This window comes from Leucopleurus acutus (genome assembly GCF_964270905.1).
Source record: "Leucopleurus acutus genome assembly, chromosome: 18".
Classification (NCBI taxonomy): Eukaryota; Metazoa; Chordata; class Mammalia; order Artiodactyla; family Delphinidae; genus Leucopleurus; species Leucopleurus acutus.
The window spans coordinates 47,618,431-47,643,190 of record NC_139160.1 but is presented as its reverse complement, the minus strand read 5'-3'; the positions used below and the strand labels follow the sequence as shown (position 1 = coordinate 47,643,190).

At 38.5% G+C, this 24,760-nt stretch overlaps 1 protein-coding gene across 5 annotated transcripts in view; it reads left to right on the top strand.

Annotated features, from left to right (window-relative positions):
* Positions 1–863: 863 nt before the first annotated feature.
* Positions 864–24,760, top strand: part of KLF12 (KLF transcription factor 12) — a 450,478-nt gene continuing 426,581 nt past the window's right edge. For 4 of the 5 annotated variants that reach the window (XM_082859606.1, XM_082859602.1, XM_082859605.1 and 1 more), the window contains exon 1: positions 864–1,245. The gene's annotated coding sequence lies outside the window, so the exon portion shown is untranslated. Of the gene's footprint in view, positions 1,507–24,760 lie in introns of all 5 variants that reach the window. The other variant, XM_082859603.1, reaches the window with a different exon arrangement.

Genomic DNA, 24,760 nt, shown 5'->3' with positions numbered 1-24,760 from the left:
GGCTCCGCCTCGCCCCCATTCATCCCGCCAAGGTGAACCGCTGGGAGGGAGGGCGCCCCCGCCTAGCCCGCAACTTGCGTCGCTCCAGAACCCAAACAATGCTTCCCCCGCCTTCCGCGTGCGGCCCTCCGCCTAGCCCAGCCTCGCGCGCAGCCCCGCGCGCAGGGAACCGCCTGCCCGGGCCGGGACCCCATTGTTGCCCGGCGCGGGCGATGCCCGGCGTCCGGGGGCGGTCCCCGCGAGCGGTCCCGCAGCCTCCGCCGGCCGCCGGAGCCGGCTCCGCCCACACCTTTCCAAGTTAGCTGGTGGGTGAGCCGCGGGGACGGCTCGGGCCCCCGGCCCCCTCCCTGCACGCTTTCACCCGGGCCGGAGGGAAGGGGAGAGGAGCGGCGGGGGCTGTGGGCCGAGCGGGCTCCGCGCTTTATTTGTCTCCGAATTCCCTTCCTAAGGCTGCCTAGCGCGCTGACACAAAAGAGGGGACTTTCTCGCGGCTCCGTGCGAGTCCTCCCCAGACGAGTTGAAATCGGGGGTTCCTCCCGCCGCGAGGCCCGCGGGCACCCCTCGCCCCGCGGCTCCCAAAGCGGCGTTGGCCATGTGTAGGTTATTTTGGGTGCCGCAGCAAGGTGGTGCAGGTGATCGGGAGGCTCCGCCGCGGCCGGGGGCGGGGGCAGGGGTGGGGCGGGGTGGAGGTTCCGCGGACCCACCCCCCAGCCGGCGGCCCGGGCGCCGAGGCGAGGGCCGGGCAGTGGGTGTTGCCTTCTACCTCTGCGAGCGGGGAGGGGTTAGTTTCCCACAGGGGATTTCAACCATCACACTCAGAGCCCGCCTCCTAATCCTCGGGCGGAGCGGCTCGGGGGCCCCATTTTATGGCAATAAAGCGACTTAGCGCCTGCTGAGCGAGCCCCTCCCCGCCGCCGCCCCCGCCCTCGGCCCCACCCCGGGGCTCGCCCGCAGCGGCGGGGCTTTGTTTCGGGGGAGGAGGACCCGGAGCTCTTTTGTTTGGGGGTTTGGTGTTTTCACCTCCCCCCCCCCCGCTCCCCCCAACCCTACCCCCCCTCCGCGCCTCTCCGGTTTCCTGAGCTGCGGGCTGCAAGGGAGGAGAAGCGGCGTCTTGCAACCCCCTCGGCTGGGCCCCGGGGTAATTCGATGCGGGCCTGGCGAGGCTCCCCCCGCTAGACCCGGGCTCGCGTCTCGGCAGCCTCCACCCACCGGCCCACCCTACATTTAGCGCATCATGTGATCCGGGTAAGTCATTTGCAAGTACAACAGTTCCCTGGGTTGCCCCCCATTCATTTCCTGAGAACTGCAGAGAGCAGCTGAGAGGCTCTGCCCGTGCGTGTGCGTGTGCGAGTGTGCGTGTGAGTGTGCGCGGGTGACGCCGTGTGTGTGTGTGTGTGTGAGTGTGCGCGCGCGCGCGTGTGAGAGCGAGAGAGAAAGGGAGAGAGAGAGGGGGACTCTGTGTGAGGGAAAGAAAACAATTTCTCCTGCTCTGCAGCTTCTGTTCAGGTCTGTGCCGATTCCGTTTCTTATCAAAATAAACAACCCCCTCCTCTTTTTTTTTTTTTGTGCCATCCCAGATCAGACCGTATTCTCTTAACATGTTTTATTTTCCTTCTGTCATCTGCTCAAGTTAAATCATTTTGGTTGGTCTGTGTTCGTAAAGGGGGAAAGTGTTGGGAAGCGGGAGGGGGCCGAGGGAGGGCGATGCTACTGCAGAGCAAGTAGCGTCGGTTGGATTCGTGGAGAAGAAAGGAGGTTTCTCCCCCCCCCACCCCCGCCTCGCAATTTTTTTAAAAAAGAACTTATCAAGTAGCGTGAATTAAGCAAATGTTTTTCTACCCCTCGTGGAATTGTTGGTTGCAGTGCTTGCCTGACAGTTGCCAAGGATGAGAAATAAAACACCAGGGCTGAATTGGGGGGGGGGGAGCTTGTGGAAGTAGTGTGCCCCCAGGAAGAGAGCGAGTTGGGTGAAGAGCTGCCGCACCGGGCCTTGTGGGCTTGGGTGTGCACTGGAGAGAGCGGAGGGGAAGGGGTTAAGGCGGAGATGACACTGCTGGCATGAATAGTGGTCCTGGTGCTACATTCATTATTGTCTCTGGTCGTAATGATGTGTAACTGTCACTTGCTACAGTGCCTGGTCCATGGAAGTAGCCAGGGGCTGGCCCGTGGCTGTTATTTTCAATTACGGGGGGCCTGACCAGAGTTGACAATGGGCAACTTTGCAGGGCCACCCGGGCCGGGAAGCCCGCGGAGACGGCCTGGGAGCCACTTCTTGCCTTAAGAGGCTCGCTCCGAGGACTCGGACTTGACCTCCGCGACATTAGTTGGTGTTCGCGTTAGATGCTTCCCTACGGAGAGAATCAATCCTGCTTTTGTTGGGTAGAGAACTGCCTATTAGAACTTTGAAAACTTTTATCTTTGGGGAAAAGGGTGGGGTGCACTCAACAGTTCTGTTTCGAAGTGCATTTGAGGCAAATGCTTGGAAAAAGTACCAATTCCTTTGTTATATGCCCTGCAGCTTCCCAACCCCCTTCACCCTGCGCTTCCAGTTTTGCATACTTTAATAGTAACAGCCTTTATTCAGCTGATAAAAGCTGACTGTGTTGAGTTAAAGAGTATTAGTACAACGGAATGTGTAATCTGGATAAACAGTTTGTGTGGTTAGTATTGTCGGCTCTCTAATTTAACTGTACAGATGGTGTAAGTGTCGTGCTGTATGGATTGTTTTAAGCAATTCCACTGGCTAATAGAATCCTCCTCAGACGAGCACTCGAATATTTTATTTTAAATCAGCTTTAATATTCTCTGTTTCCCTGTAACACCAGGGAGAGGAGCAGCTCTATTTACGTTTAGTGCGTGTGCATCTAGTGGCTTCGGTAGACATCTGCCAATCAACGCACGTCATTCTGCAAATCCACCTAGACGCCTTCATGCCCTTTTCTTACTGGAGGATAGAGTTGTTTAGATAAGTTAACGCTTTGAAATAAATTTGGTGGCTTTTAACGGGCAGCAGCTTGTGATGGGGAATAGGGGTGGTCACTTTGAAGGGTGAGTGTATTCCATCTTCTAAGAAATGCTCTTTGGAATTGGCATTCAGTAAAAACAGTGACCCCTCACCTTAAAAAAAAAAAAAAAAGCCTGGTTGTGCTATTTGCAGACCTCATTCAGATGTTGTTTACATTTTTGAAAACCACATAGAAATTGGTTGTGATAAAGGGGTATACTTTTAGGCTAGAAAATGTTTAACTTTAGAAGCTTAGAAATAGGCTGAAGGACAAACATTCGGTTGCATAAGTTACATCTTTATGGCTGCAGCCTGGTCAATTAGAGTCCGAGTTGGGGAGAGAGGGTTTTGAACATACAAGAATTGACAGAAATTTGTAATGTAGTTAGGGAAGAGATTTGTTATTTTTACCTTCTAATTCATAACTATTATGAAATATACTTGCGCTGGTAAAAGTTGGGATGTTTTCACATAAAATTTTAATCACTTATGTACTAAAACTACTACAGCTGTGTGAGGTAACGAAACATCCTTGAGGGGTTTCTGTTTTTTGAAGTGCTTCAGTTATTTATCTATTACTTAGTAATGCATATTTAAAAGAAACTTCTGTCAGCTAAACTTTATTTTGGAATGCGTTGAATTACTATTTACTGAATGAAAATGGTTGCGCTAATGGGCCCTTAATATTTTTTTTTTCTCCAGAAAATTCCTTTTCCACAACTGAATGTCATTTGGGAGAAAATTGGTCCTGGTATAGCATTTGAGACCTTGACCTTAGCAGCAACTCTTGGCTGGCGCTTGTTTACTACAGCTGCAGCCTATGTGTGTACAGAAAGGGAGGGACTGCAAACACTGGTGCGCTCTCTCTCCCCAGACCAAGGGAAAAACAAATCAGGATGCTTGACAGTCATTCCGAAGAGCACCCATCAGGCATGTAATAGCGTTAGCGTTCTGGTCGTTTTAAAAAAAATCTATGTTCCTCGGGGATTACTTTCCGGCCTCCTGGGAAAGGTAAACATGCACTTCAGCAGACTCAGAGTGAGTTTTAGATGTCATATCATGAAGCAGGCTGCTATCAACGTAATGAAATAATTTGTTCTTAAATATAGGTGTGTTTTCTATCCCCATAAAGATGGCATAAGTGCTTAGGCCTCTAAGCCCATATGAGAGCATTTTGAACTCAAGCCAGGATTGGCTAATCTAGAGTATTGAGTAACTTGACTAGTGAGGTGATGTTAACTAGTTGAACATATAAACGTCTTGGATATTTTCATCATGGTACAAAATGGAAAGTGTGGAATTTCATATTTCTGCGAATTAATATGAGACTAATCACATTAAATTTGGGGCGTCAAATGGTTTGTTTTCTTTATATTGTGAGAGTAACAGTCCTCTTAGTGTCAACTTCATAAATCTAGCTGTAGATGATCTGTGTATTAATACAAAGAAGTTTGTATTCTGCAAAACTAGAAGTGGCACAAAATTATTTGAAAAGTTATTCTTTTTTTTGGATAAATAAGTTTCCTCGCTTGTGCTTCCATGTTGATTAATGAACAAGAGCTAAAAATCTCCAAAGAGTTTTATTCAGAATCAGCGCCATGGTTATCTTTTTCTTTTAGAAAACAACTTTCATTTTTGTGAATAACTCCTAAAATAGATGACAGTGGCTCACCTTCGTCATTTACATTTTGAAAATACCACGTGGTACTGGAGTGGAAATGTCTGTATTTTTGCCCAGTGTTCGTTTATTTTCCATTTTAAAATTCACGTTTATTTATTTTTTCAGGCTACACATTATGCACGCCTTTCAGTCTTACGTATGGACAAAATGTAAGGGTGAAAATATTAAGATTAAATCCCTGGCAACACCCTATAACCACAGCCTTAAGTCATCCACCGCAACCAGGGGTCCCCAAATCAAAAGGCAAGTAACCAGATGGCCCTCCCCTGTGCCCAGAAGGGCAGCAGCCTTAGGCTCTGTGAGACCTGCTTGGTTTCTAGATCCCAGGCCCTTCCAGAGAACTGTCTGACTTCAGCTGGCCAGAGTTCATTGTCAGGCCGTAGAGCAGCGACACCCCATCCGATGTCAGCTTTTGAGTTCTTGCGGTAGGGAACACATGCTGTGGATTAAATGGTTACTTTCTCTATATATTCTCAGTAATTATGTTACAAAAGGATTTTTCGCTTTGGGGTGTTTATTGTCATAAAAGTGGCTACTTGAGTAGTTCTGCTGCTCCAATGAAAATTTGTTTTGGTCTGGCAGTAGATTACAGGATATTCACTCAAAGAATTGTGCTCTGGGATGGGCTTTCCTCCTGTCTTTTTTTCCAACTCAAAGTCATACTTTTATTTTGTGGCTAATTTAATGGTATATATTTTTGAAATTTTACTAAAAGCATAGTAATTGGACTGGTCCAAACAGTGTTGCTTTTTAGGTACAGATGCAGTAGCAGAAAGCCCTTGCTGCTGTATTCCGGCGTGGAAGACGAGGGGAAAAACTACAGAGCTTTGGGGTAGTTTTCCCACCCCCATCAGAGGCCATAGAAGCTGCCACTATCACAACTTGTTGGCCTCCACAGCCAGGAATTGTGTTTCATGTGCTACATTCACCGTGCTTAACGGTCTATATGGCTTTTCACAATAATTGCTGGCATGATGTGTATGTATATACCATATATAAAAATATAGCCACTATTTTAGGTATGTACATATATATGTGTACATACATAGTATTTATATTTATGAATGTGAGTTTTTATATTCTCTACCTGTCTAGGTACATACCCCATACATAAACCGTGTACGTTATGACCACGAATTATGGTAAAAAGCCCCCTTCCCACTTGCATAAAAGAGGAGAAGAACAAGCCGAGTTTGTTTTTTCAAATTCTATGTTTAGTAATACTATTTTCACTTTAGTTTAGCAAGCAGACTTAAAACATGAAAACAGCCCTGCCCCAAAGAAAACAAACCAACAGACTTACATGACAACCAAGGTAAATGATTGTAAAATATGAAATAAATAACTGTAAAGAAAACCTTCATTCGTTTCATAATCGGGTGTCTGCTAAGATTATACATCCTGGAATCAGGACTGATTTAAGCAGAGATGTTGCAGTTTGAGCCTGGCTCTCTTGCTTACCAACTCTGGATGACCTTTGTTAAATTTCTTAACGCCTCTGAGTCTTTAAAATGGGAAAAATCATATGCAGTTTACAGGGCTGTGGTGAGGGTAAGATGAAATAATGTAGGTAAAAATCACTTTGTAAAACTGTAAAGCATTGGTGTGTCAACTGATTTGACAGGAAAACCACTACCTCCCCGTCCCCCCACCCCCTGCCCTAAAAGGGATGAACTTTCCAGCCTCTCAAAGTGAGCATATAAATTACGCTTATGGAGAAGGAATTTCCGAGTGTGGGTAGAAAACTCCTGGCAGTCAAAGGTCATGAATTCCATTCCTGTCTCACCAGAGATTTGCTCTATGACCTTGAGATCAAGTCACTCTTAAAAAGTTTTTATGTAGCTGGTATAAAAGTTACTGACTGTTAACATTTATATAATGCAGGTGAAGTATCTGAGCTTTTCCAAAGGAAAATACATGACAATACAGTTTCCATGATCATTTATAGAAAATAGAAAATAAAGATCAGCAAGGATTATTTAGAGATTATAAACCTCCAGGCTACTTCTTCAGTGAGTCAACTGAAACCTCTATTGACTGGTCATTGAAAATGCCCCTAATGTTTTTTTTTTATGGAATCATTAAATTTGTGCTGTTGTACTATAATTTAGAACAGCCTATTGAACTTCAAATCCCTAGTTAAGCCAAGATTCTGTTGATTAAGTTATGTCTGATTTATGGTTTAGTCTCTTGGTTAGACTCAGATGTTGTTGCAATACAACGTGTGAACAATAAAGGAAGGTAGATGATGGGGATCTTAAATGGGTATTTGAAAATTTATTGCACACATTTTTTTATATGCACACGTTTCCGGTCGTGTACATTTTTTAAACACACACACATTTTTGAGAAAATTAAGAACAATAATACTTTACATAATTTCTCCCCAGCTACATTTCCTCCAGTTAAGAAACAATTTTTTTTTCACACTCTGCACACTGCTGTGCTTGCAGTAGCAAAGAAACAGACTCAAACTAGCTCATCAATATAACTCTTTCCGTGTCACACATACACCTTGCCTACCTCCTGTTCATGTTACAACTATCACTGTAAACATCACTTTCTGTGGGACTCTTATTTATCATCCCTTGCTTGAAGAATACACCAGGTTCCAGTCTGTAGTCTATGGCCCCATAACACACGATGTTCCTTCCGGTGTAATTGCTTGTTGATTTGTCTTGTCCCTTCCCAATAATAAGCCCCTTGAGAGCAGGAAATGAATCTTCTTCATAGTTACTTTCATGGCTTCTAACATAGCGGCTGATCATATAGTGCTAAAATACTTAATGAAGGAACAAATTGAGGAGTACAGTCCATATGACTGTCCTTTCAGTAGCTGAGTGCCAAATATCATGGTCATTTCCCCTTGACTTTTCATTTCTAGTCAGTATATTTATGTCTGTTAATCATTCCACAATTCACTACATTTTCCTGAAAAATTTTTTCTCCTTGCCAAATGAAGCCTTGCAGTGGAGTTAAATACTACTGGATTTGAAACCTTAAGCTACCCAGTTTTTAGCTGTCTAACTGGGCAAGTTGCTTCTGCAAGTCTTAGTTTACTCATTGGTAAATAAAAACAAAAACAAGAACATATAATGTCACCATTGCAGAATGTTTTTGAGGATCAGAATTGTGGTAATGCCTGCAAAGCATCCAGTATATAGAACCTTGTACATACTTAGTGCTCAGTAAATATTAGTCTGCTCAAAAGGTACAAACTTCCAGTTATAAGATAAATAAGTACTAGGGATGTAACATACAACATGATAAATATAATTAATACTGCTATATGTTATATAGGAAAGTTAAGAGAGTAAATCCTAAGAGTTCTCATCACAAGGAAAAAATTTCTTTGTCTTATGTTTTTGTATCTATATGAGATGTTGGACGTTTACTAAATTTACTGTGGTAATCATTTCATGGTGTATGTTATACTTTAAACTTACACAGTGCTATATATCAATTATATCGCAATAAAACTGGAAGAAAAAAACTTTCATCTCTTCTAGTTTTTTTTTTTTTAAGATGTTGGGGGTAGGAGTTCATTCATTTATTTATTTTTGCTGTGTTGGGTCTTCGTTTCTGTGCGAGGGCTTTCTCTAGTTGTGGCAAGTGGGGGCCACTCTTCATCGTGGTGCGCGGGCCTCTCACCATCGCGGCCCCTCTTGTTGCGGAGCACAGGCTCCAGACGCGCAGGCTCAGCAGTTGTGGCCCACGGGCCCAGTTGCACCGTGGCATGTGGGATCCTCCCAGACCAGGGCTCAAACCTGTGTCCCCTGCACTAGCAGGCAGATTCTCAACCACTGCGCCACCAGGGAAGCCCTCTTCTAGTATATTGATGGCCTCTCTTAAAAGCAGCCACTGAGAATGAATAGCAGCAACAAAACAACTACTCTTTATTGTGCAGCTACTATAGTACAGAAATTAGGCACTGTGCTTTTCATTTCTTAGCTTATTTATTTATTTACTGTAAGGATTTTTTGTGGACGTGGACCATTTTTTTAAGTCTTTATTGAATTTGTTACAGTGTTGCTTCGGGTTTATGTTTTTGGTGTTTTGGCTGAGAGGCATGTGGGATCTTAGCTCCCCGACCAGGGATCGAACCCACACCCCTTGCGTTGGAAGGCGAAGTCTTAACCACTGGACTGCCAGGAAAGTCCTTTAGGTTATTTAATATGTACTATTTAGTAAACAGGCATGTCTAGTTGACTTTCAAATAATTGACACTTTGAATACTCTATGTGGAGACCGCCGAAGTACCTTTTTGTACACTGGATTTTGACTTACGAATATCATCAGTTCATGAATGAATGAATTTTTTTAAGCTCTTGTAAGATGGGGCCACGTAACAGTCTTCCCCTCCCCCCAGCCCTGATTTTGCCATTCTTGATAATAATTTCGAAAATTATTTGTGAATTTTACTGTTTTTATGCCTTTCATTAACAAACTGAGTCGAAAAAGGGGAAAATGAAAATCTTGATTCTGGTTTTGATAAACAGGGCTTATTATCCAGTTGAGACAAAGAAATCATTAGGTGTGCTGAAAATTGGTGAATCTTTATTGAAAGTGCTTAGTGGAGGTAAGCTAATGAATTGTAGAAAAATAATAAGATGACAGAACATACAAAATGCTATACATCTGTTTTTAATGACACTAATAGATTGTGTATAATTACAGATTTTGTAATATTCCTTTGTCTCTGGGAATGGGTGTCCTTTAAAATGTAAGTCTAGTCCCTTGACTTACACATATTTGAGTCTTGTACAAGTTTTTTGGAGTGCATTATATATTAGAAACATGAGATTCCTTCCTCCCTTCCTTTATTAAATATTCATTGAGTACATGTGTATGATATTATGGTTTCTATTTAATAGACGTGGAAACTGATTTTCACAGAGTAATGCCATCATTATCAATAACCAGTTAGCTTTAAAGCAAAGATTTGAAGACTGGAAAACCTTTCAACTGTCCTCTGTGTTACTCTTACCTCCCTTCAGCATTAAATATGCTATTCCAATTAGTTTTATTGTAGAGAATTAGAGCAAAAGAATGGGAGATTGTACAAATAAATATTGTCTTTAGAGGCTGTTTTATTTGTAGATTATATTGATATACATTTACTAGAATACCTTTACTAGAATATTTACTTCAGTGTAGAAGCCAATTCTGTGTTTAAGAGACTTAATCCAAAAAATTATTTTGGGCGGCAACTGCTACAGGATGTTCCATAATGTTAATAGTAGACCAATAAATTCTGGCCAGTATGCATTCTGTTTGATAAAGCTATTAAAGTCAGAGGCATAATAAAATTAATAAAAACATATTATCTGTATAAAAAATGCCTTACTTTCTCATTGGACTTATGCTTATTTAGCTCCTACCATGTATCTGGAATTATATATGAAAATGGGTAAGACATCACCAATGAGCTGAAAATCAAGTAGGAGAAGTAAGACTTCTGTAGAAAATTATAATTCAAAGTAATTTGTGATACATGGATCAAGTGCTATAAGTTGCTTAAACAAAAGGCAGGGGAGAAAAATTGCTCCTAGCTGGGAAATCAAAGGTTTCAAGGTTTGAAAGTGGATAGGTGGCACAAATCCTTCATGGAAAAAGTTTTACGTTTTATAGAAAAGAAACAGCAAACCTGCAAGTGGAAGAGAGCAAATTAAAAACAGCTATTTTGGCATCTGTGGTGATTTCACACCTCTTTTTCTGTTATCTTTTAGAGCTGATGGCTTTATGGTGTTTTGGCGAACTTCTGTCATTTGCTGTATCACCAGAAAATTTTCTTTTCCAAAAATAGATCCCGGCATATGCTTGGCTAGTAGGGCACACAGTGTTACAGTGAATTTAGAGAAGGTTTATTTGGATAAACAAAAATAATGGTGGTTGATTAATAAAAATTTAAAAGTACACTTTATATGAAGTTATCTAATAAAAGTTTTGCATATTGCTGAAGAGGTTTGATATATGTTTTATTTATAAATGTTGGGAATTTTAGCCTTGACCAAAAGCCTTTACATATAGGAATAAAATCTTTTTTTTCTGTGTAAGAACAATGGAAGGGAAAACTTGAAAATCGATCAGTTTTACAGAAGGTCAGAGTCAGTTGAAGGGATATTTAGAAAGGAACTTTACGGTAGAGTGGTTGAATATTTAAAGAGTGATATCCTCTGGAATGTGCATTAGCTTTTCTGCTGTAGGTATAAATACAGGACACTTAAGCAAACACACGAGATACTTCATTTTGAGAGACTGTATAATAAGAAAGAAATGAACTCTTAATGAGTCTATAAAGAGCATTGACGGTATTTTTATTGTACACTGAACTTTCTGTTGAGTATATTGGGACTCTACCAAGGCTCCAGGCTGAAGCAGTTGTGTTTTATGTATAAGTAGCTTTGTAATTAAGACAGTTTAGAATTCTTGAGAAGTAGGGGCCAGCAAAAAAAGAATTTCTTAGTGCTTGGTGGTTTACAGAGTGGTTTTAGTTTCATCCTGACAATCCTATAATGTAGATTGGACACAGTGAAGGTAAAATAGCTAGAAGGTAGCCAGGTCAAAACTAGAACCTTGATTTCCAACACCAGTAAAATAATGTGTTCCCATTTCATTCCACTGCTGTCTTCCTAACTTTCATTTAGTCTTAATAAGCCAACATTTTGAAAGTCCACATTGCACAAAAGAGGTGCTGCTCAGTGAATATTATTGGATGAATTCTTATCTCCTTCCAAAACATACTTTAAGGGGGTATATAAAACCCCAAATATAACAGCTCGGAGAGATCAACCCAATTAATCCTAGAAGAGACTGTGCAATTGGAATGCATCCATACTCTGAAGGAAATTAGGGAGATGCTTCATCACTTAGCACATAGCAGGGCTTACGTTAGGTGCTGAGAATACTAAGATAAATAGAACATGGGCTTTGTCCCAACGTATAGGCAGATTGGGGAAAATGCAGCACAGTTAAGCCCAAAGGAAGGGCCATGCTAGTGTATTCTGCTTCAGTTTATTTTCTTCATGTAGATCTTTTATATGCCTAAAAATAATACACTAGATATTCTTAGATTTATGTTATAGTCTCTTTTAAGTACTTTCAATCTTATCAGAAAACCTTTGGAAAACCTTTTTCCATTTAAACGTGGTTTTCTAAGTGTTTTCTCTTTCAAAAATTATATTGCACATTTACTGTACATAAAATGTGTATATACATTTTAAAGGTATTATTTAATGTTTACAACCAACTCAAAGCTAGATATTTATAATATTTACATGTGAATTTATTCTTACCTTTATGACTTAGTTTTTCAAAGGATTACCACTTAAGATCTATAGGAAATAAGCTGTGTTTTGCAGAAACTCACTTGTTGGGCAGGGTTTACAAATCTCTCTCTCTGATAAAAGTAGGTACACGTGTGTGGAGACTTTAAACTTGATTTTATAGTGAACTCCTTTCTCTTTTTTTTACTTAGCTTCCCTTCTTCCTCTAGCCAACAATAGCATTATATTCCCTCATAACCCTCATCATAACTATCAGTATTATGTGTCTTAGTATTTTTCTCCATATCCATAAGTGTTATAGATGCATCTGCACACATGGTTTTTTGATCACGTTTACAAAAATGAGATTATTTTTTGGAGACTCTTTTTTTTCATTTCGTCCTGCCTAAGGGAAATCCTTCCACTTAGCTGCAAGAACTCTAATCCATTATAAACAAAACTGTTGTATATATTGCAAGGTATGGTTATTTTATAGTCTGTTAACTTACTGATGGGCAATACTTTGTTTCCAGTTTTTGCTACTAAAACCAATATTGTAATAAATATCTTTATATTACAGACTTGTGGGATCGATCACCAGGGTGGCGTTATTGATTCAAAATGTTGCCACCAGCAATGCAGGGAAATACCCTTTCCCATAAACTCCATCAGCAATAGATGACACTTTTCTAGTATGATAGTTGTGTAGTGATATCTCATTGTTAACTTCAGTTTATTATTTCCTGACTTCTAGTGACCTGGAGCATCTTTTCCTATGTTTGTAGGTAAATTGGTATTCTTCTAAGAGTTGCCCTTTATTCTTTGTTCATTTTTCTATTTGGTTATTGTTCTTTTGTGAGAGTTATTTATATATTACAGCTATTAACCATTTGTCTGATGCCTGCATTGCAGATAATTTTTTCAAAAACTAATCTTTGGCCTCTTGTCTGTTTAAGAAGTATCTTTTGATATTGTTAACATTTAAATTTAAAAAAATTATTTATTTTTGGCTTTGTTGGGTCTTCGTTGTGGCGCGCGGGCTTTCTCTAGTTGTGGTGAGCAGAGGCTACTCTTCCTTGCGCTGTGCAGGCTTCTCATTGCGGTGGCTTCTCTAGTTGCGGAGCACGGGCTCTAGGTGCGTGGGCTTCAGTAGTTGTGGCACATGGGCTCAGTAGTTGTGGCACATGGGCTTAGTTGCTCCGCGGCATGTGGGATCTTCCCGGACCAGGGCTTGAACCCGTGTTCCCTGCATTGGCAGGTGGATTCTTAAGCACTGCACCACCAGAGAAGTCCCTAACATTTTAAATTTTAATATAATCAATTTTTTTCCTCTCTGTTTCTCTGGTTTCCTGTTTTTGTTTTACGTTTTTAAAAGACTTTCTCCATTGGCAAAATAAACATGTAATGTCCTATACTTAGATTTAATTTTTCTTTCCACTTTGATCTTATCTTTAGTCCATTTGGAATTTTTAGTTGTATATGTGGTATGAGAGGGGAGGGAGGGGGTCCACTTTTTCTTACTTTCAGATGCATATCCAGTCCATTGTATCAGAACCATTTTTAAGGTAATGAATCCCTTTCCCAGTAAATATAAATTCCACAGTTGTTTTCGTATATCCTATGCTAGTACTGGGTTGTTTTTTTTAAACATCTTTATTGGAGTATAATTGCTTTACAATGGTGTGTTACTTTCTGCTGTATAACAAAGTGAATCAGCTGTATGTATGCATATATCCCCATATCCTCTCCCTCTTGCGTCTCCCTCCCACCCTCCCTATCCCACCCCTCCAGGTGGTCACAAAGCACCGAGCTGATCTCCCTGTGCTCTGCGGCTGCTTCCCACTAGCTATCTATTTTACCTTTGGTAGTGTATATATGTCCATGCCACTCTCACTTCGTCCCAGCTTACCCTTCCCCCTCCCCGTGTCCTCAAGTCCATTCTCTACGTCTGCGTCTTTATTCCTGTCCTGCCCCTAGGTTCTTCAGAACCGTTTGTTTTTTGTTTTAGATTCCATATATATGTGTTAGCATACGACATTTGTTTTTCTCTTTCTGACTTACTTCACTCTGTATGACAGTCTCTAGGTCCATCCACCTCACTACAAATAACGTAATTTCGTTTCTTTTTATGGCTGAGTAATATTCCATTGTATATATGTGTCACATCTTCTGGTACCGGGTTTTTTTCCTTTTAAAACTGATTTTCTTAGATATTCTCAGACATATAACTAGGATTCATGTCTTAGGAGTATTGTATTCATTGTCCACCTCCCCTGCGCAAAAGATACATAAAAACCCTATTGTGATTTTAATTGCACTAAATTTATATATAATCTGGGGACAATTAATATTTTAATGTTATCTCTATTTCTAATGTTATTTCATTTTATCATCCCAATTCAAAACTATGGTTGTCTTTCCATTTGTTCAATCTTATTTTTTATACTTCAAATAGATTTTAATATCTTTTTGTAATGATTGTTTTCTCTTTAATTAAATTTAATTCTAAGTACATTATAGGTTTCTGGCTATTTTATATCTATTGGGATAATATAATTTCTTTTCTTAGTTTGTTGATACAGTGAATTAATTGCACTGCTTACGTTTTGAACGTTGTACCAGACGTTCCTTATTCCTTGTATAAGCCTTACTTGGTCTAGATGCATTATCTTATTATGTATAGCTATATTTGATTTTCTAATATTTTGTTCAGAATTTTTTAAAAGTTAGCTTTTATTCTTGTAGTGTCTTTATCTGATTTTTCTTTCAGGGTATTCGTAGCCTCCGAAAATAACTTGGGAAGTGTTCTGTCCTGTTCGTTTTTGGGATACTTTGTGTAGAATTGGTATTTTTTCTCCCTTGGAAGTGTGGACGGATTCACCAGAGAATTCGTGTGGATTTAGAGGCTTATTTTTCTTTCTAGGAAGGTTTTCAATTTATTTAATGCATATAGGGCTATTCAGATTATAAATTAATTTTTGAGTGAACCTTCTTAGTTAGTGATTTTGAAGGAATTTGGCTTTTTATATGTTATAGAATTTATTGGCATAAGGTTGTTCATATTACCTTATTCTTTTAATATTTGTAGGATCTGCACTGCTAACACTTTATTCCTAATTTTGGTGACTTGTGACTTTTGTATTTTTGTCTTGATCACTTTGTCTAGAGGATTATCAATTTTATTGATGTTGTGAAAGAACCAGCTTTTGGTTTCATTAATTTTTTCCTCTAGTATTTTACTTTTTTCTAATTCATTGATTCCTGATCTTTATTATTTTCTTCTTTCTGCTTGTTATAGGTTTACTTTTTTCTTTTTGTAGTTTCTTAAGATGGAAGCTTAAAATATTGGTTTGAGACCTTTTGTCTTACGTAATGTATGTAATGCTATACACTTTACTCTGAGCTCTGTTATTTTACATTTTTATTCAGTTCAAAAGATTTTCTAATTTCCATTGTGATTTCTAATTTGATCTTGGATTATTTAGAATTATGTACTTTAATATTCAAATACTTGGGCATTTTGAGAGATACTTCTTATATTGGTTTCTAGTTTAATTCCATGGTTTTCAGGGTATGTATGATTTGGGGTCTTTAAAAATTTGCTGAGATTTGTTTTATGGCTCAGAATGTGGTCAGTATTGGTGAAGGTTACATGTACAATTGAAAACAGTGGATCCTGCATTGTTGGGTAGAGCAGTCTATATGTATATTAGACCTATATCCTACAAATGTCAGTTTGGAAAGTTGGTTAATGTTCTTCACGTCTTCTACATTGTTAACTGATTTTTCTTTTGTCTCCTTGTTCTGAAGGTTTTTGGGAGAGCGGGCTTTAAGTATTTAAATTCAATTGCGAATTATTCTAATTCTCTTTTCAGTTCTATCAGCTTTTGTTTATGTATTTTGAAGCTCTGTTATTAGGTGCAAACAAATTTAGGATTGTTATGTTTTCTCCATGAATTGACCCCTACATCATCATGTAGTATCCCCCTTTTTCTCCTGTAGACAATGTATAATTGGGTGTTACTGTTTTTAATACAATCTTACTGTCTCCAGCTTTTACCTGGAATCATTTGATCATTTACATTGAACATTTTGATGTGATTAGGTTTCAATCTACTAACTTGCTATTTGTTTTCTATTTGTCTCATATGTTCTTTGCTATTATTTTCATGCGTCTTGCCTTCTTTAGGCTTATTTTTTAATATTCTATTTTATCTTCACTTTTGGTTTATTAATTACAGCTCTTTGTTTTATATTGTTAGTGGTTACTCTAGGGTTTACAACATACATCATTAACTTCTCACACTTCCTGTATGATGTCAGAATTTTACAATGGTATACTGTCATTTTTTTCCTCTCACTTTGCTTATGCTATTTTCTTAATATATTTTACTTATACGTGTTATAAACCATAATTTCCTAGATACTATTTTTGCTTTAAAGAGTCAATTACATATATATATATATATATTTGTGTGTGTGTTTACTGATGTCTTTTCTAGTTCCAGCGTTCTTTATTTGTTTGTTCTATGTTTCTATCTAGTATCATGTTACTTTTGCCTAAAGAAATTTCTTTAGTATTTCTTGTAGAGCAGGTCTGCTGGCAATGACTGTTCTCAGCTCTTGCTTGTCGGAAAAAGTCTATCTGCCTTTGTTTCTGAAATATTTTATTTGGGTTTTGAATTCTAGGCTGACAGTTTTCTCCTCATTACTTTAAAGATATTGCTCTATTATCCCATAGCTTACATAGTTTCTGAGAGATGTCTTTTATTATTCTGATCTTTGTTCTTCTATAAGTAATATTTCTCTTTTTCTCTGGCTGCCTTCAGGATTTTTTTTAAACTTTTTTTTTTTTTACCCTGGCTGTAAAGTGCATAGGTGTGTTATCATTTATAATTGTCCTGCTTGGGGTTCTCTAAGCTTCTTTGATCTGTAGCTTATTGTCCTTCCTAATTTTTCATCCATTATCTTTTTGAATATTTCTTCTGCCTCCTTTCTGTTGCTTCTTGTGGACTATTTTGACAAGTACATTAGTCTAATTGATATTGCTTCATAGGTCTAGGATTCTCTGCACTCCCCCCTTCAGTTTTCAGTCAGAATAATTTCTATTGATCTGTCCTCAAATTTACTAATTCTTCCTGTTGTGTCTAGTGTTTTGTAAGCTCAGTGAAAGCATTCTTCATCTTTGAGATAAAGCAATTTGTCTAGTATTTTCATAGAACTTAAAAAAATTTTCCACATCTTTGCTGAATTTTTGATTATTCATGTTGTCTATCTTTTTCTCTAGATTTTTAAACATCTTAATTACAGAGTCTCTATTTGATAGTTTCAACATCTCTGCCATCTCAGGGTCTGATTATGTTGATAGCTTTATCCCTTGACATTGGGTATCCTTGCTTTGTTTTGGTGTCTTGTAATTTTTGATTGGCTGCATGACATTATGTAAAAGAATAGTACATAGTGAGATAAAAAGTTATTATGCTAAGACATGGATGTGCCTCTTATTCTGCAAGGTGTTAGTGTCTGTCGAGGCGGGTAAATGAATCAGTTTGTTCAGTATATGTGCTGAGTTACTGCTTTGTTGTTGCTAGTGAACTGTCATATCACCAGAGACTTCAAGTTTCTCCAGGAATGCATTGCTTTACCTGGAGACTTCTGTGAGACCTGGAGTGCCACAGACTTTTTCTTCTCAGTGTTCCTGCTATACCCTCAACTTTCCGCTAGTCCTGAACTCCAGTGACACAAGGGACCCCTTTCTGTGCTTTTTGCGTCTATCTTGGAAGTAGTCTGGGTGAAGTTGTGGATGGATGAGTGTGTGGGGTCTCAGTTTCCCTACACCAGATGCAGTTTTAGGCTGGCCTGGATGACTAAGTCTGAGCTGGGACGTTGTTAGCATGTCTGTCCCTTTCTCTTATGGTAGCCAGACTCTGCCTTGTGTCAATGGTAGGCTTTTGTGCCAGTGAGTTTTCTATTCTTACATCAGTATGGCTGATGTCTTATTTGTATCACTGTAGAATTCTGGGCCTCAGTGAGTTTCTTGCCTTACCCCAGGATCAGATGAGTTTTACCTAGTGTTCAGTGCAGGGCAGTTGTGTTCATGATTTTTGTTTCTCACTCAGTGGCTACTATCCTTTGAACCTCAGAAGAGGGCTAGGCAGAGGGTCTCTCTCTCTCTCTCTCTCCCAGTGGCAGATAACTTCTTCTCCTCCTCTAGCACAGTCCACCTTTGCCTGGAGGGAAAAGGAGTATTTACTGTCCCTTTCTCTGTGGCAGATGGCTTTTGCTTCATTTGATGTTAGAGTCTTGGATGAAGCCAGTTTTTATGCTTGTCCCCCAGTGGTAGCTGATCCCTACCCACATGCCAACACTTCCAAGAGTAGCTCTTTTAGGTCTCCTGTTCTTTTTCTAGTCTTTTGTCTTAGCACCTGGAGGAGGATGATGCAGAAGAGTAGGTGAGTGGCTGTGGAGTGTCCTTGCATCTGGCGCTTCCTGGGATACTAAGTGACTTTGCTAGCCAACATTCAGCTTTTAAAAATTTATTACTATTTTAGTGGTTTTATATTGCTTAAAAATTAAAAGAAGAATTTTAATTGTAGTAAAAAAAAACAACATAAAATTTACCATCTTAACTATTTCTAAACTCACAGTTCAGTCATGTCAACTGTATTCACATTGTTGTGCTTCACATCTCAAACTTTTTCATCTTGCACAACTGAAACTCTGTACCCACCGAACAGCACCTCTCCATTACCCCCTCTCCTGGGACCCTGGCAACCACCCTTCTGTTTGTGTTTCTTATCAGCTTTTATGACTGTTCACTCTTTTTCCATTATCATGGCCAAAGGCAATTCCTATTTCTCTATGAAGGGTCAGTCCTATGAACTGGAACCTAGTTCACCTGGTTGCCTTGTGACTTAAACTTTTTGGTCTCAAAAACATGATGAATTTGTAGGGTGTTCATCTTACATAAGTATTTTCTTTCTATATCTGCTTAGCTTAAATGTGCTTAGATTTCATTCTTTTCTTTTCCTCTGGTAATACCTGTTGGACTGTGTGTGTGTGTGTGTGTGTGTGTGTGTGTATGTATGTGTATATAATCTACTGATGGAAATTTTTTTTCTCCTTTAGTTGACTGTTAGCAAGCATTGGAGGATTTGCTAGTATTGAACTATCCTTGCATTAGGAGCAAACCCTTTTAAAAAATAATTTATTACTTTTTATAACTTTGCTTGATTCTATTTGATAACTTGGAAAGATATTTAGAATATGTATTCACAAGTGAGATTGGTCTATAATATTTTTCTTGGTGCTGAATCAGATTTTTGTATAATAATTTTGGTGGATACATAAATTAACTTAGAAAGTATTCATGTCTTTCCTTGCACTGTAATTGGAACTGTCTCTTAAAGGCTAATACTCAGGTGTGAACCACTGGATCATAGTTGGTTTTTTTTTAATGTTCCCCCAGTGGTACATATGTAATCTTTTTTCCAATTTCGTCTGTATATCTGTCCATTAAAGTTTTCAGCTTCTTTTCGGATCAAGTTTTGGCTAGGAAATATTCCATTTGCTTTTCAAAATTATTTATTGTATATTGAAATGTAATTGGCATGTATTACATTGTATTAGTTTCAGGTGATTTCTGAATTGATTACCACAGTAAGCTTAGTTTACGTCTGTCACCACACATAGTTACAATAGCTTTTTTCTTGTGAAGAGAACTTTTTAGATCTACTCTCTTAGCAACATTCAAATATCTGATACCTTACTGTTAACTGTAGTCACTATGCTTTACATTACATCCTCAGGACTTACTTATTCTATAACTGGAAGGCTGTACTTTATGACCACTTGCACCCATTTTGCCCACCCCCATACTCAGCCTCTGACAACCACCAGTCTCTTCTCTGTATCTGTGATCTCTGGATATCTGTATGTACCCATTTGCTTTATAGGTTTTTAAATTTGTTACCTTGGGATAACATGTATTATAGTATTCCCTAATGCATAATTACATTTCTACTGTAACACACTTTTTTCTTATTCCCAATATTGTCTTTTTTTTTTAAACTGTTCTTTCCATAAATGGTCCATGTGTTACTTTGCTGTTTTATTAATTTTCTTTTAGAAAAATTCTTTTGGTTTTTAAAAATCATTTCTACTCTGTTTTTTCCTTGTTTTCTTTTTCATGACTTTTTGCTTATATTTTTTTCAATTCTCTGTCCTTATCTATTTCTTTTTGCTTTGTCTTTTTTTCAAAAAAACCTTTAACTATGAAGGCATTGACGTTAGAAATATTGTTCTGAATATATCCTTTGCTATATTCTATGTGTTCTTATTGAGGAATTACTTCCCTTTTCATTGTTTTTAGATAGTTGGTGATTTCATTTCTTCTTTGAATCAAGAGTTTCTAGGAATGTGTTTTTAAATTTCTGATTATTATTTTTAGGTCTTCAATTTTGTATTTCCATCTGAATTTTGATTTACATTCAGAGATTGTAATCTGTAAAACAGTCTCATTTTTAAATCACTAAGATTTTTTTTAATGTCTAAGTATATGATTTACTTTTATAAATATTCCCGAGAGATTTGAATAGCAGTATCTTCTCTATTGAGGAATGTGATTTTCTATTTTTCATCTGCTAAATTGTTTGTTGATTTATTTTATATTATTTTATGTTCTAACTTATATCTGTTCTGTTAAATTTGATTAATTCAAAAAGTGTGGTGTATTGAGTTTTACATTCTAATCATATTTTTACATCTTCATTAAACTTAAAATTTATTTTTTGTTATTTTAAATTGTTGTGAAATATAAGTGACATAAAACTTAACCATCCCCCTCCCCACAGCCCTTGGCAATCACCACCCTACTTTCTGGTTTTTTGAGTTTGACTATTTTAGATACCTCATATAACTAGCATCATATATTATTTGTCTTTTTGTGTCTGGCTTATTTCAATTAGCATGATGTCCTCAAAGTTCATCTATATTATAGCATGTGTCAAGATTTCTTTCTTTTTTTGAGATTGAATAATATCACATTGTATGTATGCTACATGAAAATGGATGTTTGAATGTCTTTTGAGTCCCTGCTTTAAATTCTTTGGGGTATATAACTGGAAGTGGAATTGCTGTATATTGTTGTAATTCTTCGTTTAATTTTTTGAGGACTTACTATACCATTTACCACAGTAGTTATAACACTTCTGCATTTTCATCAGCAGTGCACAAGGGGTGCAGTTTCTCTGCATCCTGGCTAATACTTTTTATTTTCTGGACTTTTAAAAAAAGCCATTCTGATGGGTTTGAAGTAGCATCTCATTGTGGTTTTCATTTGCATTTCTGTAATAATTAGTGATGTTGAGCATCTTTTCATGTGCTTACTGACCATTTGTGTATCTTCTTTGGAGGAATGTCTAAGTCCTTTGCCCATTTTTTAGTTGGATTTTTGTTGTTGTTGAATTGTAGGAGTTGTTTGTATATTCTGTTCTGGATACAAACCTCTTATCAAATACATGATTTGCAAATATTTTTCTCCCATTCTGTGGGTTGCCTTTTCACTCTGTTGATAGTATCCTTTTGATACACAAAGGCTCTCAGTTTTGCTTTAGTGCAGTTTATCTGTTTTTTCTTTTGTCGCCTATGCTTTTGGTGTCATATCCGAGAAATCATTGGCAAATCCGTTATCATGAAGCTCTTCTCCTGTGTTTTATTTTAAGTTTTATAATTTTATGTCTTCATTAAATTTTGGTAGATTTGCTTGTATATTTACCTGTGTATTGTTAGGGACATACAACTCCATGACTCTTTTTAAAATTATCCTTCTTTTTTGTACTGAATACTTTTAAAATTAAATTCATCCTAGACTGATGTTAATACTGCCATTCCTGTTTTTCTTTTTGAGAGAGACTTTAAATGATTTTATATGATTTTACTGGACTAAATGACTTATTCTGTCATTAACTTTTCCTTTTTAATTTGTTTTAAGTTTGTTTTATAATATAAAGTAGTGTTTTTCTTCAGCATTTTGCTTTTTCTTTTACCCATTTTATTATCTCAGCTTTTTAATAGTCAGATTAACATAATAACTGTCCCTGTGTTTTTCTTAATTATGATTTTTATTCATTTCTTCATACTTTTGTGAATTTAATCAAATTGATATTTATATTCTTTTATTTCCTACATGACCCCAATCAATTTGGAAGATATGCTTCACTGTGCTGTTTGACTAATAGTATTCCAACCCCAACTTCATGTTTACAGCTCGTGTAGTGCTGATGTCTGAGAAAGAAAATGCACCATTTCCTTAAGACCACTCTGTTTGACAAAATTTTTTTTTTTTTTTGGTAATATACTGCCATTGCCAGAACATTTTAGTAACCGACACAAAAATCTCTGGTGTCTACAGTGTGAAGGGCCCCCTCTTAGATGTGATGCCATTGGTTGCCTGTTGCTTGCTGTGATAAGAGTTAGGAAATAACTTTTCCACTACATCTTACTGCAAGGTGATTGCCATTTTTCTTAAATTCTCTCCTTTGTGAGTTTTCATTATATTGGCATCCTGATATCGTGGAGTACGATATCAGGGATGTTTTATTCTAAGGTTAGGAGTCTACGCACACATTGTACTGCTAGCACTTTTCATAATTTGCTGGAGGTTTCTATTTTAAGAGTAGTTCATTGATCTCTTCAAACCTTGGGCAGAAAAATTACTTTAGCCCTAATTTAGTTTTAAAAAGATTTGAGATTGTTATCCCAGTTTCTAACCTTAACTTGGAAATCATAACAATCTTTGATCTCCATATAGTTAAAATATTTTCTGAAAAGTCTTGTTGTGAAGTCATAAACTGTGTACTGGGAACAATCACAGTCATGAAAATCAGCTAATTCTCACTGAGTATGTATAATGCGCATGGGGTTGTGTTTAGATCTTGCCTTAGTTTGGTTGGGCTGCCTTAACAAAATGCTACAGACTCAGTAGCTTAAGCAACACAGATTTATTTCCTCACAGTTCTGGGTACTGACAGTCCCAGACCAGGGTTGGTCTGTAGTGAGGACTTTCCTCCTGGCTTGCAGATAGCCATCTTCTCCCTGTGTCCTCACATGACGGAGACAGTGTGCACTGGTGTCTAAGGACACCAGCCCTATTGGGTTAGAGCCCTACCTTATTTAACCTTATCACCTCCTCATAGGCCATATCTCCAAATACAGTCACATTGCGGGGTTAGGCTGCAACAAAAACATTTTGGGCAGACACACACATTCTGTCCATAACAGATCAAAAGCCTAAATTTTTGAAAAAATAAGGCTTTAACTCTTGGTTAAGTTTCCTATCAGAGTGACTTGTCAATAGTTTGACTTTCAACCACTCAAGTAAAATTACACATTCATGTCCTTATATAAATAATTTGAAGAGATCAGAACCTCACCCAGAGAAGGTCTTTGTAAAATTACCATGTGAACAAGTACGTTGGTTTGTGAGAAAGGATATATAACTGGGTTTTTTTCCCTCAGCATAAAGATATGGTCTCCAAAGATTTGTTGTTGGCACTATGTAGAGTAATTCTTGGGGATCAGCAGGAAAATGCTGCTTAGGCTTCTGGCTGTGCCTCAGTGGTTGCTTTTCAAGCAGGACATTAGCAAAGAAGGGAACAAAGTAAAGGCTATTCTTTATCCATTTTTCCTCTTTTTGGGAAGATGTTTATTTCATTTGGATCTAAGGCAAGAAAACACGTATCTACTGAATGCCTACTGCAGTGGGTTGAATGGTGGCTCTCAAAACGATTTGTCCATTTCTGAATTTGTCAAACCTGTGAATGTTACCTTATTTGGAAAAAGAGTTTTTGCAGATGCACTCAAGTTAAGGACCTTGAGATGAGGTCATTCTGGATTACCTGGGTGAGCCCTAAATCCCATAAGTGTCCTTATAAGAGTCAGAAGAGAGGAAGGCAGTATAAAGACAGAGGCAGGTATTGGAGGGATGCTGCCGCAAGCCAGGAAACACCGTATAATGCCAGCAGCCACCAGAAGCTCGAAGAGGCAAGGAATAGATTCTCTTCTAGAGCCTTCTGCGTGGTGTGTCCCTGTCACCACCTTAATTCTGGACTTCTGGCCTCCAGAAGTGTGAGAGCGGAACTTCGGTGTTAGCCACCAAGTTTGTGGTAATTTGTTAGGGCAGCTTCAGGAAACTAATCCCCGCCCCGCCCCCCTGCCATGGGGAAGGCATTCTGCTAAATGCTAGGGGTGCAGAATTGAGCAAGACAGGGTCCTTGTCACCAAGAAGTCAACGTTGTTTGAAATGTAAACAAAGGCTAGTAAAACATTACAGTAAATTGTGTAGCAGAAGTTTGTACAGAGTGTACTGAGAGCATTGAAGGGTACAGCTAACTTTGCTATTTTGGAGAGTTTGGAGATTCATTGAGGATGAAACTTTCCATCTGGGTTTGAATGAGGAGTAAGAGTGTGCCTGGAAGAAAGGGGATGAGGGAGAAATGTGTGGGAAGTTTCATGTCCTGCTCCTTTAACCTCCATCTGGGAGACAAGCACCCCATCTGAAAGCTCAGTATTTTCAAGTATTGAGAGGAGAGCTGTTTCTTGAAGTGACATTGTCAACTTGAAGCCGCCGGGCTCGAGTAGTTTGTCTCTGTGATAAATGTAAAAGATATTTAAAAAAATCAGTCCCTTTGGCAGCTCAGAGAGTAGTATGAAGTCAGTGCCCTACGTGTCCTGAGGTCACAGTTATAAAGACTCTCTATGCTCTGTGATTGGGAGTCTGCAAACTTTTGCATCAAGAGTTAGAAAGTAAAT